The following is a 7,497-nucleotide window of genomic DNA, read 5'->3' on the forward strand; positions in this document are numbered from 1 at the left end:
GACCCAGCTCCTAATACAGCCTCACTGGCAGTTAGGGCTTCAACATATGAATTTTGGGAAACACTAACACCCACTCCTTAACAACATTTAATCCCTAGAATCTAAATTATATGTAAGGGCTTCTGAAAACCATAGGAATGAACCTAAGTACTTTCCATGAGCTACATAGAAGGGAATGGAGGCAAGGAACTGAACCACTGAAGAGAGATCACAGAAGCAAGTGGAGCCATTAGTAGTGAATCTCAGCCAAAATAAACTTTCAGAGGGTGAGGGTGCACACCCTGGGGTAACACCTTATCTGCAATGGGATCCTGAGTAGGGAAGGAAGGTGTCAGGTTGGTAGAAAAACCCTCTTGGACCTAGTAGGGTTCAGTAAAGCAGAGGAAGAAAGACTGTACCCAGAATCATACAAATAGCAGATATTCCGAAAGTCATCTGTCTCTAGTGAGAGATGTTGAATTGCATGAGCCAACTAATCTTGATAACTGTAGTGCTACCCCTATTAATGTATTAGGCTGTAATGTGGGAAACCTTTTTTTTTCTTTCCAATGAACTCATAAAAAAAAAAATTGTTAAAAAACAATTTATATAACAAATGCTGGAGAGGGGGTGTGGAGAAAAGGGAACACTCCTACATTGTTGGTGAGAATATAAGTTGGTTTTCTGAGGTTCCTCAAAAAACTAAAAATAAAATTAACATAAAATCCAGCAATCCCACTACTGGGCATATACCAGGACAAAACCATAATTCAAAAAGATACATGCACCCCTATGTTCATGGCAGCAATACCCACAATAGCCAAAACATAGAAAGAACCTAAATGTCAGATGAATGATGAAGATGTGGTACATATATACAGTGGAATACTACTCAGCCCTAAAATATAATGAAATAATGCCATTTGCAGCAACATGGATTATAACTAGAGATTATAAAACTAAGCGAAGTAAGTCAGAAAGAGAAAGACAAATACCATAGGATATCACTTATATCAATATTTAGAAACTAAAATATGGCACAAATGAACCTATCTACAAAACAGAAACAGACTCACAGACATAGAGATCAGACTTGTGGTTGGCAAGGGGTAGGGAGAGGGATGGACTGGGAGTTTGGGGACGGTAGATGCAAACTATTACATTTAAACTGGATAAATGACAAGGTCCTACTGTATAGCTGGGAACTATATCCAAATGATAATGTAAAAGAATATTAAAAAAAATGTATATATATGATAAGTGAGTCACTTTGCTGCACAGCATAGATCAGCACAGCATTGTAAATCAACTATACTTCAATTAAAAATAATGAATAAGGGGCTTCCCTGGTGGCGTAGTGGTTGAGGGTCCACCTACCAATGCAGGGCACGTGGGTTCGTGCCCCGGTCTGGGAGGATCCCACGTGCCACGGAGCGGCTGGGCCCGTGGGCCATGGCCGCTGGGCCTGCGCGTCCGGAGCCTGTGCTCCGCAACGGGAGAAGCCGCGGAGGTGAGAGGCCCGCGTACCGCAAAAATAAATAAATAAATAAATTAATTAATTAATTAATTAATTAAATAAAATCTAAAACAAACCAAAAAATCCAAAACAAAACAAAGAACAATTTATGAAAACTGAATATATCTACATAATAAGCAAAGGAGGCAAAATGCTCAATAATTCCATTCCCCCAAACTTGGCAAGGGACATAATGGACAATTCTCAGGAAGAAAACATAAGAAAGCTTTCAAATGTGTTAAGAAAATCATCAACCTCATTCATAATAAAAGACATGGGAATTAAAACTTTAAAACTACACTGACATCCAATTTATCACTCAATAGATTGTAAATCAATCAATCAATCAATCCATCCCAAGTTTTGCTAACTCCTTTGGTAAGCCTGTGGGAGGAGACATGACACATTGCTTTACTGACACATTACTTATAGTTATATAAAATAGGCACATCCCTTTGAAGATAATCATCAGTTTCTACAAAAATTATAAAGCTTGTTCTTGACTAATAAATTTATGCTAGTAATTTGCCCTACAGATTGTTAAAACATGTCATTTAAAATTGAAAAGAAGAATAAAAGGTAGTCAGCAGATTCTTTTAATGCCATATAAGGAACACCTTGTATAAGATTTAATCATAGTCCCAGGAAATCATCTATGTAAAACTTATGCAATGTTTAACACCATGTTAAAAGGAAATGTTTTGTTACAGCCAAAGTTTACCTGTTAACATTTACTTGTTAATATTTATCCATAGATGACTAGTTGAAGGGATTATGAGAGGTCCCCCAGCACTAGGTAGCTCCTTCTGTATTGATATGGAGAGATGTCCAAGATACATTGTTAAAGGAGGAAAAGTTTCAGAATAGTGTATCTAGTGTGCTACTAAATGTTTCTTTGAAAAATGGAAAAAAATATGCATGTATATTTACTTCCTCATTCAAATCTTCGAAAAAATATATGATAAATTTATAGTACCTCCTATTTGGAAAGGAGTGGAAATCAGGTGGAATGTACTGGATAGAAAGGACATTTTCTTGTATATATTTTATTTTTTCTTTTTATATTATTTTAAGCCATATAAATGTATTATCTAGAAAAACTTAACAAATTTTGCAGTAATGAGAATACTTGGTACTGCCCTACTCCTCTGCTCATGTGTGTAAATAATTCTAAGCCAATGACAGCAGATAGAGCATCTGGTGCTGGAGGTAGTATGCAGCTCCCAGCTGCGCTTGATCTTCAAAACACAGTATGTTTTCCAGTAGTGTTTTAATAACTATTATCCATTTTAGCTACAACAGATAAAATTGCATGTTGATTTAATGCCACTAAAACAAATAAGAACTCATCAACTAGTATGTAGATTAAAAAGTTGCTATATTTGGGAAGCCAGATTTTAAACGAGAAAAAAAAAAAGTCTTTCAACTGATAACTCATTTAAGATATTTTCAAGGTGATTTTTAGACAAAGAGAAGGATTTAGGGAAAATGGTGGAGAAGGCAAAGTTATTCTTTTCTTTATTGAGAGGAATTGCATTTGCTTAGGTAAAACCAAAAGAATCACAGCAAAAGACTTTCTAATTGTCTGAAGTTTTCACTTGGTTTCAATAAACATGCTAAATGAATTAATGACATTTACTTGAGTCAGTGGGGTTGTCTTAGAATTTTGGTATTTACTTAAATTGTGCTCCGTACACAATCAACATTGGCTTCAACTAGGAGCTGATTAGACCTGAAAATTCCCAAGCCCCCTTCCCCACATCTAGTAAATTCCTCAAGACGGGGCCAGGTGTCTCTGTTTCAACAAGCTTATGCATCTGAAATGACAGTGTATCCTGTCTCCCATGTTTGAAAAAATCAAGCAATCTTCCTGTAAGAAAATAAAAGACTGGGCACACATGTAAATACGCACTGTCATTTCTAACAATGGTAGATTGCACATCTTTCCAACACTAAGTACCTGTGAATTATATTGGATTCAAAATTGGGGTGATAGATACAAAGGCTATTAAAGGACCACTGTTACAGGCTGAATTTTATCCCCGTGAAATTCATATGTTAAAGTCCCAACCCCCAGTACCTCAGAATGTAACTTTATTTGGTGACAAGTTCTTTCAAGAGATGATTAGGTTAAAAGGAGGTTAAAAGGAGTGGGCCCCAATTCAATATGACTGGTGTCCTTTTAAAAGGAGGAAATTTGTTTTTCCCTGTGAAGAGGCAGCGAGAGGGTGGCCATCTGCTCCTACCAGAACCTTGACTTGGACTGCCAGCCTCCAGAAATGTGAGAAAACAAATTCCTGTTGTTTAAGCTACCCAGTTTGAGGTATTCTCTTATGGCAGCCCTAGAAAACTAATACAGCTACTAACTCAATTTTTTTTCTTCTAAAAGTAGCAAAATAATTAGTCCCAGATGAGAAACTAGAGTTAAAGTTTGATGGACTTATCAAAATTAATTGATCCTGTTTTAAATTACATTAAATCTAACCATTATTGTTACCAAACTGGAGGGGGCAAAAAAGAAAACCAAAAAGAAAGCCTATAAACAGATCTCTCATTTTTCTTGACTCTAAAATTAAATTACTAAGGACAAACTATGCAAACATTAAGACAACAAATTAAAAACAATTTAATCTAATATGCAATACACTACATTCAAATTAGAAATGTATTTAACAAAATGTCACATGTTTAGAAATTTCACCTCAAACCAAACTCCAACTTAAGACTCTATACTGGCTAAAAGCAAAAGATTGTTGCAATATCACTGGGCCAGAAAAAAGCCCTTGTTTGTTTGACATGCTTATGGATAAACGTGCTCAGTTAGGTGTCTCTCATATTTCACTTCTTACTGCAAATTTATAATAATCTGATTTTGAGTACGATTCAAAAATTTTAAATGGCTCTAACCATTAGCAATTTGAAATTTCCTGCCTGGGTTCAAGAATCTCTACACTACAACCCACCAAAGAATAGCTTTATTTTCTAATATTTCTCAACCAGATCCTTTGCTTTGCTTGTTCCATTGCATTCAATATTGCTAAAGCAAGTTTTGATCACCTCAACTATCACATATTTGCCCATGTGGTTTCCTCATCTTCTGTTCCTTGTACATATCCAAGTCCTTCAAAGATTATCCCAAGTCCCATCACATCAAATTGCCTCCATGTTTAGTTCTCATTGGCCTCTTTTTCTTTCTAATTTTTATAGCACTTTTAGGAAATTTTCACATATTTTCAGATAATTTTATTCTACTTTGTATCATTTGCTTTTCAAAAAGCATACCATTTTTCTATTGGTCTGACTTGTCCCTCTCATTACATAGCATGTTTTAAAGTATGTAGTATATTTTATGCTTCAAGGTTATGTGCCTCATTTTCCAAGTAGGAAAAGTTTTCAAAGACTTAGACAAATATTTGAATATTAGTGTTATTTGAGCTTAAGTTATCCAAAAAGAGCTCATTGTAATTTAGGAAGAAATTAGCTTATTTATAAAGATGATTGCCACTGAACATGATCCATGTGGACATAGACGCTGTTGAATAATCAGTATCGACGTTACAAAATAACGAACAGGGCTTCCCTGGTGGCGCAGTGGTTGAGAGTCCGCCTGCTGATGCAGGGGACACGGGTTCGAATCGCGGTTCAGGAGGATCCCACATGCCGCGGAGCGGCTGGGCCCATGAGCCATGGCCGCTGAGCCTGCGCGTCCAGAGCCTGTGCTCCGCAACGGGAGAGGCCACAAAAGTGAGAGGCCCGCGTACGGAAAAAAAAAAAAAAAGAACAAACATCTTTATTTGGGGTCTTAGGAACTGCAATTTGGGACACACAGATTCAGATAAAAGCAAGTGATTTGGGAAAGAGAAAGAGTCACGGGCTTATAAAGGCAAAAGTCAAAAGGTTGTTAAAAGTTGTCTTGCAAGAATTAGGATTGGTTCTAATGCAAAAAAAAGAAATATTTGTCCTTAAAGGATACACTGTCATGAGTTATTTAGGGTAAGAGCCCTATAAGTATTTTGAGTTTCTAGAATATTGCACAGATGTTCTGGATGCCTATGTTAAGATAATAAGCAGTCAAACGTACAGACTCCATCCAGGCTGAAATGTTCATAAGTCCTTCTTCCTCGATGGCCTCTTGGCTGCATTTTAGAGAATGCTCGTAGCAACACTGACTCCATTTTGCTTGTTCTTTCACAATATGGAGAAAGAAGTGTGTACATATGCATAATTCACAATACACTCTAAACAGCTTCATAATAACCTTACTATAATATGATTTAAAAAAAAATATTTCCTAAAGTATTTGCTTCTTTCTTCTTAGCTCATTTTTTTTTTTTTTTTTAATACCTGTCAGGTTGGCTAGTAGTTCTGGATGAAATCTAAGAGCTGGTTCCATCTGAAATCAGGACTAAGACTTTATTCTAATTTACATCAATGTGTGGGTGGAAATAACCATTTATAAAAAATATATATTTCATCATATCAAAAAGAAACATATACTATCCTATAGAATGTAATTAAATCTTTGCACAGAGAGAACCTAGATTCTTAGCAACTGAGGGTCTCAGTGCCTCATACATTTGTTTATAAGTTTGTAAGTAGTAGTAATTGCCTCCCATTGGACAGAGAGATTATAGGCATAAGTTAACTATTGAGCTTAAATTTCCCTTTTGACATTAATCTAAGTGCTGTAGGAGGTGAGCATGCTTGTTGCAGAGAATCTGAGGGAAGAGATTCAGGGTCAGGACTAGCATGGCCTCATGGCCCTGAGCCTTGTTTCCAGGAGCAGGAAGGTGGCTGATGAGTAAGGAGATAAAGGCAGTGAGGTGAGGAAGGGGTAGATTCTGTAAGGATACCAGTAAGAACTTTGCTTTGAATTTGAGTGGAATGTGCTTAAAGCAGAGGAAGGACACAATTTGCTTTTCCTCTGGAAAGTTGTGGTCACTCTGTAGAGAACAGACTATAGAGGGACAGAGGCAGAAATCTGGGGACCAGAGGCCAGGGGAGAGATGAGAGCATCTTGGACTTGAAATAGTGAGAAGGGGTCAGTTTTTGGATATATATTTGAAAGTCAAGCCAAGAGAATTCGTTGATAATTAAAATATGGAGAGTAAAAAAAAAAAAAAGAAAAAGAAAAGAGGTAACCTAAGATGACTCCAATACCTTTGAGCTGAACAACCAGAAAAGTCACATTCTCATTTACAAAATGTTTCCATTTACTGTAAAATTTCTAAGGATGCAGCGTTTTTTAATGGTGTATAGGAGAAAATATTAAGAGGACAGTTTTCTGCACGTTAAAATTGTGGTGCCTATTTGATCAGCTCTTGGAAATGATGAGTGAGCAAAAAGATATTCAAGCTAAGAGTTCAGAAAGATTTCCAGGCTGTGAGTTATCAGAATAAAGACGATATTTGAATCTTTGAAGCCGGACAATATCATCTGTGGAACAAGTATAGATAGGAACGAATCAAAGAAACTAGCCCTTGGATCCCTAATATTTAGATGAATTGGAAATGCAGCAGCACCATCAAAGAAGCTTGAAGAAGAGAAACTAGCTAGGTAAGAAAAAAACTTGTAGAATGTGGTGGCCTAGAGGCCCCAAGAAGAGCATGCCCCACAGAGGAGACGAGCACTTACTCTTTCAAATGCTGATATTAATCTGATGACCTAAGACTAAATTATTACTATATATTTAAAATGAAATAAATAACAGAATCATTCAAAATAATCGTTTAAAACAGATATTTTTCTAGGTGCTAAGAAAAGGGGTTCTGTCAGGTGTCACAAAATTCTTTTGTTCTATATTGTATTATCTCAAATATACTACTTTATGCCCATAAAAGAGGAAAACTGAAATAAATTTAAATTTTACTTATTCGTATTTTATGGAAAGCCAAGAAAAATTTCAACATAAAATGCTTTTCTGTCCTTTGGTCTCCTCTCTCCCCTCTACTGTGCGTTGTGTGTGTGCATTCTGCATCGACCAAAGCTCCCACATCAGCAGG

Source organism: Lipotes vexillifer, unplaced genomic scaffold (genome assembly GCF_000442215.2).
Source record: "Lipotes vexillifer unplaced genomic scaffold, Lipotes_vexillifer_v1.1 scaffold271, whole genome shotgun sequence".
NCBI classification, from domain to species: Eukaryota; Metazoa; Chordata; class Mammalia; order Artiodactyla; family Lipotidae; genus Lipotes; species Lipotes vexillifer.